Source organism: Oncorhynchus masou, chromosome 24 (genome assembly GCF_036934945.1).
Source record: "Oncorhynchus masou masou isolate Uvic2021 chromosome 24, UVic_Omas_1.1, whole genome shotgun sequence".
Lineage (NCBI taxonomy): Eukaryota > Metazoa > Chordata > Actinopteri > Salmoniformes > Salmonidae > Oncorhynchus > Oncorhynchus masou.
Window position 1 is genome coordinate 78,379,434 of NC_088235.1, and position 15,244 is coordinate 78,394,677.

Sequence of the window (15,244 nt, forward strand, 5' to 3'; positions counted from 1 at the left end):
ACGTGTTCTGTCTCCTAGAGATGAACGTACTTTGGTGCGAAAAGTACAAATCAATCCTAGAACAGCAGCAAAGGACTGGAGGAAACAGATACAAAAGCATCTATATCCACAGTAAAACGAGTTCTATATCGACATAACCTGAAAGGCCACTCGGCAAGGAAGAAGCCACTGCTCCAAAACCACCATAAAAAAACTAGACTATGGTTTGCAACTGTACATGGGGACAAAGACCGTACTTTTTGGAGAAATGTCCTCTGGTCTGACGGGAAAAAAATACAACTGTTTGGCCATAATGACCATCGTTATGTTGAGGAAAAAGGGGGATGCTTGCAAGCCAAACTGTAAAGCACGGGGGCGGCAGCATCATGTTGTGGGGGTGCTGCAGGAGGGACTGGTGCACTTCACAAAATAGATGGCTTCATGAGGACGGAAAATAATGTGGATATATTGAAGCGACATAAGTCAGGAAGGAAATGGTTCTTCCAAATGGACATTGACCCCAAGCATACTTCCAAAGTTGTGGCAAAATGGCTTAAGGACAACAAAGTCAAGGTATTGGCGTGGCCATCACAAAGCCCTGACCTGAATCCTATCGAAAATTTGTGGGCAGGACTGAAAAATTGTGTGCAAGCAAGGAGGCCTACAAACCTGACTCAGTTACACCAGCTATGTCAGGAGGAATGAGAGAGAAAAAAAATTCACCCAACTTATTGTGGGAAGCTCGTGGAAGGCTACCCAAAACATTTTACCTAAGTTAAACCATTTAAAGGCATTGCTACCAAATACTAATACTACTTGAATGTATGTAAACTTCAGACCCACTGGGAATGTGATGAAAGAAATAAAAGCTGAAATAAATCACTGTACTATTATTGACATTTCACATTCTTAAAATGAAGTGGTGATCCTAACTGACCTAAAACATGGCATTTTTACTAGGATGAAATGTCAGGAATTGTGAAAAACTGAGTTTAAATGTATATGGCTACGGTATGTAACCTTCCGGCTTCAACTGTATATAACGTCCCACAGTTGACAGAGCATGTCAGAGCAAAAACCAAGCCATGAAGTTGAAGGAATTGTCCATGGAGCTCTGAGACAGGATTGTGTCGAGGCACAGATCTGGGTAAGGGTACCAAAGCATTTCTGCAGCATTGAGGGTTCCCAAGAACACAGTGGCCTCCATCATTCTTAAAAGGAAGAAGTTTAGAACTACCAAGACTCTTCCTAGAGCTGGCCGCTTTGTCATTATGGGCTATTGTGTGTAGATAGCTGAGGATTTTTGGGGGTTACTTAATCCATTTTAGAATAAGGTCGCATTTGACGGGTGTTAAATTTTAGGCCATGATGCCTACTCTCTCTCAAGTCTTGACTTAAGACAATGATGAGCAGCTCGTAGACCGCCCTCTTCAGGCAACCATTGAAAAATATAAATAGATGACTGCAAATGACGGATCTGTTCATTCTAATATTGGTGCCTTATCTGTGGAATAAAGACATACAAATATTTCTGTGAAAGGCTAATATCTAATAAAGCTACTGCTTTGTATTGACGCTTGACAGGGCAAGGCAAGAGTTTAGAGGAATTGGTCACCACCTATGACATTTGGAGTGCTCTAGGGACATGGCTTGGCTGTAGACAGAGGCTGAGGAAGAGTGGCTGGAACGACTAAATACTGAAAGAGATGGGAAAGCTGGGGGTGGAATAAAAACTACACAATATGTTATTCATCTTGGCTGCAAGGCCAATCTTCAAGCCCCCAGACCACTCCCTGCATTCTGTATCTGTACTCCATTGTAAATTATTTTGTTTGGTTTAGACTAGCTAGCATGTGTGGATTTTGCAAGCAGCAACACCTACAAGTCGCTCTATCCATCACATTCTACACCCAATTCCCAAACACACAACTATCACAATGTTAAGCTCAGCACATCCGGTGCCAGTCTAACTGGGTATTTTTGCTTTCAAGATAGCCGCTTCCTACAGTGAACAAGTGTTAAGAGGACTCATCTGGTTTCTGTTCCGCTCCCGTTGAAGCCTCAGCCAGAGTCTGATCTATGACAACACTGCTAAGAGCAATCCCTTCCCGGACACACAGAAAAGCATCTACAGACATGACATCATTTCAAGATTTCTTGGTGTATTATCTTCCAAGAGGTCCACTCTAAAATGTTTTCCTCTGCGAATGGAATTCATCCTCTTAAGAGATTGTTGAAGTTGTCACCACAAGACTAAATACACTATACAAAAGAATGCGGACACCCCTTCAAATTAGTGGATTCTGCTATTTCAGCCACACACGTTGCTGACAGGTGTATAAAATCAAGCAAACAGCCATGCAATCTCCATTGACAAACTTAGGCAGTAGAACACCACCTTTCCAACAAGTTAGTTACTCAAATTTCTGCCCTGTTAGAGCTGCCCCAGCCCACTGTAAGTGCTGTTATTGTGAAGTGGAGACACAGAGGAGCAACAACGGCTCAGAAGCAAAGTGGTAGGCCACACAAGCTCACAGAACGGGACCACCGAGTGCTGAGGCACGTAAAAATGGTCTGTCCTTGGTTACAACACTCACTACAGAGTTCCAAACTGCCTCTGGAAGCAACGTCAGCACAAATACTGTTCGCCGGGTGCATCATGAAATGGGTTTCTATGGCTGAGCAGCCACACACAAGTTCACAATTCGCAATGCAAAGCATCGGGTGAAGTGGTGTAAAGCTCGACGCCATAGGATTCTGGAGCAGCGGAAACACGTTCTCTGGAGTTATGAATCGCGCTTCACCATCTGGCAGTCCGACAGACGAATGTAGGTTTGGCTGTAAACGTTACCTGCCCAAAAGCATAATGCAACTGAAGTTTGGTGGAGGAATAACAGCTGTTTGGGGCTGTTTTTCATGGTTCAGGCTTAGCCCCTTAGTTCTAGTGAAGGGAAAAATTAACTCTACAGCATACAATGATATTCTAGACGATTATGTGCTTCCAACTATGTGGCAACAGTTTGGGGAAGGCCCTTTCCTATTTCAGCAGGACAATACCCCCGTGCATGAAGTGAGGTCCATACAGAAATTGTTTGTCTAGATCGGTGAGGAAGAACTTGACTTGCCTGCACAGAGCCCTGACCTCAACCCCATCGAACACCTTTGGGATTAATTGGAACACCAACTGCGAGCCAGGCCTAACCCGCCAACATCAGGGCCTGACCTCACTAATGCTGTTGTGACTAAATGGAAGAAGGTCCCTGCAGCAATGTTCCAACAACTAGTGGAAAGCCTCCCAGAAGAGTGGTGGCTGTTATAGCAAAGGTGGACCAACTCCATATTAATGCCCATGATTTTGGAATGAGATGTCCGACGAGCAGGTGTCCACATACTTTTGGTCATGCAGTGTATTACATTTTCTCCTACATAGGTGAGCTCAACCCGAGGTGGGGTTAAAAGTGAGTTGGAGATAATCTTCAAGTCAAACAAGATAATCTCCTGAGAATGTTCACTCCAAATGGCCCCAGGCAGTGGTGTAAAGTACTTAAGTAGTACTTTAAAGTATTTTTACTTTAGGTATTTGTACTTTAATATTTATATTTTTGACAAAATACTAAACACAAATGCTTTGGTTGTAAATTATGTCTGAGTATTGGGAGTGTGCCGTCTAAGTTGCTTAATATAAGGAAGTTAAATTATTTACACTTTTACTTTTGATACTTAAATATACTTAAAACCAAATACTTTTACTTGAGTAGTATTTTACTGGGTGACTTTTACTTAAGTCATTTTCTATTAAGGCATCTCTACTTTTACTCAAGTATGACAATTAAGTACTTTTTCCACCACTGCCACAAGGAATCCATCACCAGGGAGAGGAGTAAAAGAGTTAAGCTCCTTTTTCACCAGGTCACAGAAAAGAGTGCTTATGTCACATACAGTAGCATTACATTAGCCTGGTTCCAGATCTGTATGTGATTAAGACAATTCCCCCAGTGTCTGTCATCACGTAGACAAGTATGCTAAAGTACATATGCAGATCTGAGTGAGTTGACAAACCATCCACACAATAATTACAATCCTCTGCACCAGCAGTACTACACTAATCGTTCTCCATAAATTAACTACTAATGAAAACAGCCCCTTCGCTCTGCAGTTTTTACACACATCATTGATGAGAGAGAATGAGAAATAGCAGCTAATTTGCAATCATCTATTTCTGTAGGCACTCATGGGAATGCTCTGTGTAGATGCAAAACTACAAGGCATGTTTTGTTATTTATGAATGCAAATACTCCTCATGCTATGGCTACATTTCCAGGTACTTCATAAATACATTATTTGTTGTTGGGTATGTGTTAAAATAGACATCTTAAAATGTCTCTGCCCACAATCTAGGCTAGCTTGGACAATGACACATATGTTATTCATCTTCATCCATCAATGTGGTTGTTAATACTTCCCTCATATTTCCTTCCTGGATCAGTCCCATGGTGAAATTATAATGTTTGCTTTTCAGAGAAGGATGTTGACATACTCCTCAGCTTTCCACAACCTACTGCAAGGCACCACATTGAGCACGCTCTCCAGCATTTTAATCATCTTCAGAATGGCTCATGTGGCCGACACACACATAGGACATAGCCAACCAGAAAAGGCTTGGTGTCTTGACTCTGTAGTAGGAACAGTATACCCCTTTTAGCTCCAAAAGCCATGGCTTTGCCGGATCAAGTTCATGTTTAATACATGGACCATTACCTAATGAAGGCCAGATTCCAGGAACGGCTGGAACAGTCAAACCCATTACACAACCCCGACTCCTCCCTCCTCAACTCTACATTTTTCCCCTCTTGCTCGAATCAGCCCAGAGGTCATAAATGAAATTGATCACTAGCTCCGGCTGGAGTGGAGAAGCACAAAAAGTCCATGTCGGGCTGTTTGGGTGCATTAAATCACAGCAATGCTCACCCTGCTCTCCGTCCCTTCTGCTACTCCTGCCTGCGCTTGACAACAGAGCCTTGTGCCCTTCGGAGCATTGACTGGGAGCAAGACTGTGGCTCAACTCACACAGCCTAGCAACAAGGCATCAACAACCATTAAGATTTCGGTTATAGCACATTTATAAACATCCTCCGGAAGACAGCCTAAATGTTAGTTTGTTTGCATTGTCAATACAAAGTCAACATTTTGCATTTATTCTTCATGCAAGATCCATTTCATCAACACCGCTGTTTCACAGGACATGCCAAAAGAGGAACAATGGAGTATAATTTCTTTACAATGACATGTCAATACGTCATCATGAAGAGAACCGGTGTCTATTGATCGAGCTCTGGGGTACACTGCCACCCTAGAGAAGAGAGGGCGGAAGCTTGTGGTTTTCACTCAGTAGGCCTATTCCTGCATTACACTCCAATAGTTAAACAGCTTGTCTGCTGCCATTAAGATCCAGTGGCCGTGGGGAAAGAGAGCGAGGTGGTTAGACATTCACAACAGCAAGGCCAGTGACCATGTCACTGGATAGTCAGGAAGCTCAGCAACACAGCATATCATTCACTTCACAATCAGTAAATAGTATCCCTCACAAGGGGAAACAAATTAATTGGAAAAGCAGCCATGGCAACCTGTGTCAAGGTTAGCATTTTCCCTGACTATCCTGCAGGCAGCAAAGTAACTGTGGCAATTGTACTCTGCTGGGGGGATAAAACTGTGTTAAGTGGCTACAGATTTGTGAGAGAATGGTCATTTGAGTTCTTCATGGGCAATTACCCTTACTTGTACCTCCAAGGAATCCAGAGAAAGGGTAAGAGGGTCTATCTCAACTGCCAGCCAGAACTACCAAACAAGCTAAAAGCCCTTTATGCTTGTGTCGAGGAATATAACACTGTGGCTTGCGTGAAAGACCCTGTTTTGGACTGGATGACTGTGTGATCTCACTCGCCATGGCCAATGTAAGCAAAACATTTAAACAGGTTAACAATCACAAGGCCTCCGTGCCAGCGGGAATACTAGGGTGCGTTCTCAAAGCATTAACTTCGATATAGGGGGCGCTCTTTTAATTTTTGGATAAAAAAAAAACATTCCCGTTTTAAACAAGATATTTTGTCACGAAAAGATGCTCGACTATGCATATAATTGACAGCTTTGGAAAGAAAACTGACGTTTCCAAAACTGCAAAGATACTATCTGTGAGTGCCACAGAACTGATGCTACAGGCGAAACCAAGATGACATTTCAAACAGGAAATGGCCCAGATTTTGAGGGCGCTGTGTTCCAATGTCTCCTTATATGGCTGTGAATGCGCCAGGAATGAGCCTACACTTTCTGTCGTTTCCCCAAGGTGTCTGCAGCATTGTGACGTATTTGTAGGCATATCATTGGAAGATTGACCATAAGAGACTACATTTACCAAGTACCCGCTTGGTGTCCTCCGTCAAAATTTTTGCGTAATCTCCAGCTGCGTGCATTTTACCATTTGCTTCAGAGGAGAAAGTCAACTGCCACAAATGATTTATCATCGAATAGATATGTGAAAAACACCTTGAGGATTGATTCTAAACAACGTTTGCCATGTTTCTGTCGATATTATGGAGTTAATTTGGGGGAAAAAAGTTTGGTGTTGTAATGACTGAATTTTCTGGGGTTTTTCTTAGCCAAACGTGATGAACAAAACGGAGCGATTTCTCCTACACAAATAATATTTTTTGGAAAAACTGAACATTCGCTATCTGAGTTTCGTCATTGAAAACATCCGAAGTTCTTCAAAGGTAAATTATTTTATTTGAATGCTTTTCTTGTTTTTGTGAAATGTTGCCTGCTGAATGCTAGGCTTAATGCTATGCTAGCTATGAATACTCAAATGCTTGTGTAGCTATGGTTGAAAAGCATATTTTGAAAATCTGAGATAGTGTTGTTAACAAAAGGCTAAGCATGTGAGCCAATATATTTATTTCATTTCATTTGTGATTTTCAAAAATAGTTAACGTTGCGTTATGCTAATGAGCTTGAGGCTATGATTACGCTCCCGGATACGGGATTGCTCGACGCAAGAAGTTAACAGACCAGCTGGCAAGTGACTTCACAGACCTTTTCAATCTCCCCTTGTCCCAGTCTGTAATCCCAACATGTTTCAAACAGGCCACCATTATCACTGTTCCCAAGAGCTCCAAGGTACCCTGCCAAAATGACTATCACCCTGTAGTACTCACATTTGTAAGTATGAAGTGCTTTGAAACGCTGGTCATGACACACATCAACACCATCATCCCATACCACAATTTCAATTGCACTTGAATTGCACCACCTGGACAAGAGAGGAAATAACTGTGTGAAAATGCTGTTCATAGACGACAGCTCAGCAATCAAAAGCATAGTCCCCTCCAGGCTAATCAACAAGCTAGGGACCCTGGTACTGAACCACTCCCTCTGGAACACGATCCTGGACTTCCTGACAGGCTGGCCCCAGGTGGTGAGGGTAGGTAACAACACCTCCACTACGCTGGCCTTCAACACCCCTGAGGGGTCCCTGTGTTGAAGGTCAGCGTGGCGGATGTGTTGTTACCGACCCTCACCACCTGGGGGCAGGCCGTCAGGAAGTCCAGGATCGTATTCCAGAGGGAGTGGTTCAGTCCCAGGGTCCCTAGCTTGGTGATGCTTAGTCCTCTCCTGTACTCCCGGTTCACCCACAACTGGGTGGCCACGAACAACTCCAACACCATCTGACGACAACAGTTGTACGCCTGATCACCGATGGCGATGTGTCAGCCTACTGGGAGGAGGTCAGAGACTTAGCAGTGTGGTGCCAGGACAACAATTTCTCCCTCAACGTCAGTAAGACCAAGGAGCTGATCGTGGACTATAGGAGAAAGAGGGGAGAGCACACCCCTATCCACGGAGCGGATTGAGAGCTTGAGTCCACATCAATAAGGACTTAGCATGGCACACATTAGGGCTGGGCTATGTGTCATAAAACTCATCTACATTTTTTTTTCAAACTTATGGGTGATTCATATCTTGATTTATTAATGTTCATTCCAAATAAGCTTTGTTGTACAATTAAAGGTCAAATACACTGCATTTAAAACAGTCGGCAATACATATGAATACAGAGCTTGTGGAATTATACCTAGGATGAATATATGCCTTCCACAACTATGAGTCACTAATAATGTCATTATTTTAATCAAAATTGTTTTGTACTCGCTTTTTTTGTTGTTGCAATAATCACTGATATGGCTTTCAGCGCTGTCTGTAAAATTGCCTTTTTTTGTTACAAATGTAACCAGAACAATGCATAATGCACATTCACTAATAATGTAGGAGGCATTATAGATCTCTCAATCACAAGCCCACGTGCTAGTGAGTAGCCAGCTAATATTTATACTTCAAGTTTAGCTAACTTGGATTTAGGTATTCTCTCACAAGCTCTAAATTCAGCTAACAAGGCAAAACAGTTTAATTGTTATTAACAACTTTGTCTATCTGCTAAGTGTAACAAGTACTTTTGGATGTCAGGGAAAATGTATGGAGTAAAAAGTAAATAATTTTATTTGGGAATGTAGTGAAGTAAAAGTAAAAAAATACTTTAAAGTATTTTTACTTAAATACTTTTCACTACTGTTAGTATGGCAAATGCAGTGCCCTTGACTGCCAGGTGGTGGTGCAGACAGCCCAGAACATCAATGGGGCCAAGCTCACTGCCATCCATGACCTCTATATCAGGTGGGGTCAGAGGAAGGCCTGAAAAATTGCCTAAGACTCCAGCCGCAAACTGTTCACTCTGCTACTGTCCGGAAAACGGTGCCGGAGCATCGGCTCTCGGGCCAACAGGCTCAGAGACAGCTTCTACCCCCAAGCCGTCAGACTGCTAAATAGCCAGATGGCTAAATAGTCAATTAATGGTATGCAAATTATCTTGCACTGACCCTACACACACACACACACTCAGGGGTCTCCAACATTTGCTAGCATGAGCACAATTTTTTTTATTTAAATGAAACATGTCACGAGCTACTCATTTTGTAATAGCTTTCAAATAGCCATTTTTCTCCTCTACCCTGCAGCCCTTCCCCTGGTTCTTGGGTACAGACAATTTGTCAATATTCCCGGCAAACTAATGGTTAATAATAGTGATGCACCAATATTACATTTTTTGTCCGATGCCAAAAAACACAATAACAGATATTTAATTTTAGATGCCTTTTAAGCATTCTAGACAGTTAAATAATTAACACACACACACACACGGATGCAGCGGTCTAAGGCACTGCATCTCAGTGCAAGAGGCGTACCAACAGTCCCTGGTTCGAATCCAAGCTGTATCACATCCGGCCATGATTGGGAGACCCATAGGGTGGTGCAGAATTGGCCCAGCGCCGTCATTGTAAATAAGACTTTGTTCTTTATTAACTAACTTGCCTAGTAAAATAAAGGTTACACACACCAACAAGTTATTTTGTTGGCATTTACTTATGTCCCCAATACCAGTAAAACAATCAAAACCTATCTCTTTCACTTACTTGCTGTGCCGTTACATTGTTGAGTCATTTCATTCTCAACCTGGATTTCTATGGAACGGTGTTTGGGCCTTTGAGTGTCAAATTTAAAAATAGATATTTTTTAAGGATTAGCCACAAGTGGACTTCACGGTTAGCCTTCTAAATAAAAGTACAGCATAATTATATAATTTGTATTCATTTGCATCACTGTCAATTACACTTGTATTTTCAAAGGCAAATGCCACTATTGTGCCTAATCCTTACTGTGGCTAGCTTCACAACACATAACCTGGTCCAGTCGAGCCTCACTGGCCAGATGAAGCTCGCTGGCTGCTTATAACTTTAGCTTTGGGCAACAGGGTTAATTAAGCTGCAGGCTTGCTATTTATTTTCATGAACTGAAGTTTAATTTCAATAGGCGAACAACAAGTGGCAACCTTGCTATTGCTTACAAGGATTCCTAAATCATTGCTAAGAATAGTGAAAATGACTGCGGTTTCTACTGGTTATTGTTTTCAGGCTGGTTGTATTGGTGCAAGCTAGGTACCAAGCTAGAGCTAGCTACCCCCAGAAGTTGCGGTCGAATAAATTATGCTTTATTACCAACGCGGTATCGTAAACACATTGTTTGTGTTCAGGGTTTGCTTGTTTGGAGAATTTTTTGTGTACAGCTTTGACAGTGTTACTGTATCTTTTTGACACACAAAGACCCAAACATTCCATAGTATGTATGTCGTAAAGCTATTTCTGTGTAACTCTGGTAGGGCAACATCTGAAAAATAGTGTGAGCTAGGTTAGGAATGCTGTGTTGCATGTGTAGCGCAAAATTTTACGTGGCGTCATTACGCCATGTACCTACGTTATATAGATATGCACGGTAGCTTTGACATCGGTTTTTAACATCGGCCGATACCGATGTTGCCATTTTTAGCTAGTATCTGCCGATTCCGACATGTTCACCGATATATCATGCATCCCTAGTTAAATAACCAAAATATTTTTTGTATTTTCCGGAATTCTGTTCTCCCCGTTTTAGTTGTTTTTTTTACTCAATTAGTGTTGCACGGTATACAGTAGGATTCATATAGGCCTAATGTAAGCCGAAACTATATATTTTTTAAAGCACCATATCTGGTGCTTCTTAAATTCTGTTTGGTGACTAACATTTTAAAAGTTGGGAGCAGTGTGTGTTTGTGGAGGAGAGAGAGGTGTGCGCATGTTGATGAGAGTGAGGGAGATTGAGTGTGTGTGAAGGGATGGAGAGAATGTGTTAACTGTAATTAAGGTTTCATGCAGCGTTTTTCCTTTGACACAACATGCAGATCCTTTTGCATGTACAGTACCAGTCAAAAGTTTGGACACATAGGGCCTCCTGAGTGGCACAGTGGTCTAAGGCCCTGCATCGCAGTGCTCGCTGTGCCACTAGAGATCCTGGTACGACCGGGAGACCAATGAGGCTGCGCACAATTGGCCCAGTGTCGTCCTGGTTAGGGGAGGGTTAGGCTGGCAGGGATGTTCTTGCCCCATTGGGCACTAGCAACTCCTATGGTAGGCCGGGCGCAATGCACGCTGACAGTCGCCAGGTGTACAGTGTTTCCGCCGACACATTGGTGCGGCTGGCTTCCGGGTTAAGCGGGCTGTGTGTCAAGAAGCAGTGCGGCTTGGCTGGGTTGTATCGGAGGACGCCCGACTCTCGACCTTCGCCTCTCGAGTCCACATGAAAGTTCCAGCGTGGGACAAGACTACCAATTGCATACCTCAAAATTGGGGAGAAAAGAGGGTGAAATAATATTTAAATACAAAAAAGTTCAGACAGACCTATTCGTTGAGTGCAAAACTGTCATCAAGAAAAATGGTGGTTACTTTTAAAGAATCTCAAATATAAAATACATTTTGATTTGTTTAATCTTTTTTTGGTTACTACATGATTCCATGTGCCATTTCATAGTTTTAATGTAGTCACTATTATTCTACAATGTAGAAAATAGTCAAAATAAAGAAACCCTTGAATGAGTAGGTGTCCAAACTTTTGACTGGTACTGAATATCACATGAGGTTGGTGGCACCTGAACTGGGGAGGACAGACTTGTGGTAATAGCTGGAGCGCTGGTGTATATTCCTTCTTCCAGACAAATCACAGGTAGGACTTAGCAAATCAGCCATTCTATGCAGTATTCTATTATACACTGAAAAGTCTGAAGTTAAATTCAATACATTGTATTGAGTAGAAGTGTGAATTTCAGAGACAGGTTTTTGTAGAACATTTAGAAAATGTGAACAAGCACCTGGGGGACGGGGCAAACAGGATGCTAGGCCACATCTTTTTCCCCACTGTGGTATCGCGATTAGAGGTCGACCGATTATGATTTTTCAACGGCAATACCGATTATTGGAGGACCAAAAAAAAGCTGATACCTATTTAAATCGGACGATTTTTATTTATTTATTTGTAATCATGACAATTACAACAATACTGAATGAACACTTATTTTAACTTAATATGATACATCAATAAAAATCAATTTAGCCTCAAATAAATAATGAAACATGTTCAACTTGATTGAAATAATGCAAAAACAAAGTGTTGGAGAAGAAAGTAAAAGTTCCTTGCTCAGAACATGAGAACATATGAAAGCTGGTGGTTCCTTTTAACATGAGTCTTCAATATTCCCAGGTAAGAAGTTTTAGGTTGTAGTTATTATAGGAATTATAGGACTATTTCTCTCTATACCATTTGTATTTCATTAACCTTTGACTATTGGATGTTCTTATAGGAACTTTAGTATTGCCAGTGTAACAGTATATAGCTTCCGTCCCTCTCCTCGCTCCTGCCTGGGCTCGAACCAGGAACACAAGGGGAACAACCACTCCAAGTCTCAGAGCGAGTGACATTTGAAACGCTATTAGCGCGCACCCCGCTAACTAGCTAGCCATTTCACATCGGTTACACAAGCCTAATCTCGGGAGTTGATAGACTTGAAGTCATAAACAGCTGCTGGCAAACGCACGAAAGTGCTGTTTGAATGAATGCTTACAAGCCTGCTGCTGCCTACCACCGCACAGTCAGACTGCGATATCAAATCATAGACTTAGTTGTAACATAACACAGAAATACGAGCCTTAGGCCATTAATATGGTCGAATCCGGAAACCAGACATTTATTCTTTCAGTGAAATACGGAACCGTTCCGTATTTTATCTAAGGGGTGGCATCCATAAGTCTAAATATTCCTGTTACATTGCACAACCTTCAATGTTATGTCATAATTACGTAAGATTTTGGCAAATTAAGCGGCCCAAACGGTTGCATATACATTGACTGCGTGCAATGAACGCAATAGAAGTGACACAATTTCACCTGGTTAATATTGCCTGCTAACCTGGATTTCTTTTCGCTAAATATGCAGGTTTAAAAATATATACTTTTGTGTATTGACTTTAAGAAAAGGCATTGATGTTTATTATGGTTAGGTACACATTGGAGCAACGATACGCACCGCATCATTACATGCAACGCAGGACACGCTAGAAAATGGTATCTTATTTGTAAAATGTTGGTATCTTGACAAGCCTACTCTCAATAGAGAAACAATGAAAATGGACCTTCTTGGCACATATCCATGCTTAAATCACATCAGAAGACCAATTGTAATTCTCTTTTAATTGCACATTAAGCAAGAGATGAATGTCTCAGTCAGTTTCTGCTGTTGGGCCCACTGCTGCAGCACGTCATTGCAGAATTTGGAAAACAATGGCCACCCAATTGATACAATTAATCATGATATCTTTGTATTTTAAGCCTACTTTGCACTTAACATTTAATTGAGAAGGTTTTGGGGTAAAGTCTTTCTGTCTAACCCCAAGACCGTTAATCATTAGCATCGCTAACTGGCTACACTCGGGAGTGAAACAAATGTGCGCACCAAACAGACATAGGCAATATTGCTGGAAATTAACTGGCAGATTGTGTTACGTTTGGCTTTTTAAGCCAATAGTGGCTAACCAGGAGTAGGATAATGTCAATGTAGCTTTGATGGGATAGTAGCTGGGAGGTTTATGTTTATGACAGTATGCGATGGAACACATAAAAATGTATGTACATTTAAAATTCATTGGTGATCTATATGTCGGAGACCCCCCCAAAAACTTTTTTTTTTTTTTGGGGCTCCCGAGTGGTGCAGCATCTCGGTGCTAGAAGCTTCACTACAGACCCTGGTTCGCTTCCAGGCTGTATCACAACCGGCAGTGATTGGGAGTCCCATAGGGTGGCGCACAATTGGCGTTGTCCGGGATAGGGTTTGGTCAAAATGTATTCTTTACTGACTTGCCCAGTTAAATAAAGGTTAAATAAAATTCACACACATACCGACAACAAACATCACACAGGCCAACAGACCACACACACACAATTTGCTGCTGATACACTGTTCTTTATTTTTACTATCTATCCTGATGCCTAGTCACTTTACCCTTCCTACAAGAAGATACAATATCTACCTCAAATACCTCTGCACACTGATCTGGTACTGGCACTGTATATAACTGTTAACTAGTTCCATTCTTATGTATTTTATTCCTCGTGTTGCTATTTTTAAACTCTGCATTGTTGCGAAGGTCTCATAAGCAAGCATTTCACGCTACACAAGCCGACAAATACAATTTGCTATATATATTTCTAAAAAATAAGTGGTATCAATGGCAGGCAGACTCAATAGCTAACATTTCTACGGCTAGGGCTATAAAGTTCCACTAGTTTTACACATACTCAGATAAGCAAGACTAACTCTTAAGGGGTCAATGCCTCCTCACAGCTGTCCGTGATCTACAATCCAGGCAAGCTAGTGACACATATCCCCTCCAGCTATTCCCCCTACTCCACTCTCTAGGTTAGCTAACTAAGAAGTGCAAATGCAGAGATAGCTTGCTAGCTACCACTAGCCAGGCCAAGGTGTTAGCTGAGCGAGTTAGTACCACAAAGCTTTAACAAAACTAGCTGGGTAAGAGATAACGATAGCAAAACGAAAATGTAGAACTTTGCGAACCTCAACCTGAACAAACAAAAATATGGACATTTGACATTTCAGCAGCATTAACTATGAAACAATTGAACTTATACATGCACCAATGTTACTTAGCTAAACAAATTGGTGCTATCAAAGTGCGACGACTTAAACTAGCCTGACTACCAAGTTAACGAAAATCAAGCTGCTTGACAAGAAGGCTCGAGCCGCTGGAGTTTGGAATTGATAGCTAACAGTAGCTAGCTAGCTAACATTAGCTGCCGATGTGTCGTTCGCACCGTGTTTAATCTTAATGAAACGCTTAAATTAAACTTACCACGAATGTGTTACTTATTCTAAATCCCAGCTCAGATCGCACGTATGTTTTCAATCGAATTCCTGAGTTAAATTAACCGAAACAAGGAATTTGATCCAACTTATTATTTTCAGTTGTTTCTTCACTTCCTGATAGACGCTGCCATTTTGAATTGAAAGCAGATAGTTCCGCTGCTGTCGTCACACTGTAGGCTACTCTGATTGTGGCTTGAGGTTCGTGGATAACAAACAGCATACTTTATCTGCCGAAGTAACTTTGACAATTAAAAACGAAAAGAAAAATAATTAAGTTCAGGAAACACTACAAAAAAATATTCTTAACACAATTTAGCCAATTCAAACACTACAGTCTATTGCATACATTGCCTATTCTCAGCTGTTTTGAAAAGGCCCTAAAATCAAAGATCATCAACAACAGTGTTTACAACGCCTG

The 15,244-nt window shown here is 41.6% G+C and overlaps 1 protein-coding gene across 2 annotated transcripts in view; it reads right to left on the reverse strand.

Annotated features, from left to right (window-relative positions):
- LOC135512736 (protein strawberry notch homolog 2-like) overlaps window positions 1-15,194 on the reverse strand; it is a 116,953-nt gene extending 101,759 nt beyond the window's left edge. For both annotated transcript variants that reach the window (XM_064935061.1, XM_064935062.1), the window contains exon 1: window positions 14,813-15,194. The gene's annotated coding sequence lies outside the window, so the exon portion shown is untranslated. The remainder of the gene's footprint in view (window positions 1-14,812) is intronic.
- Between the last annotated feature and the right edge of the window lie 50 nt (window positions 15,195-15,244).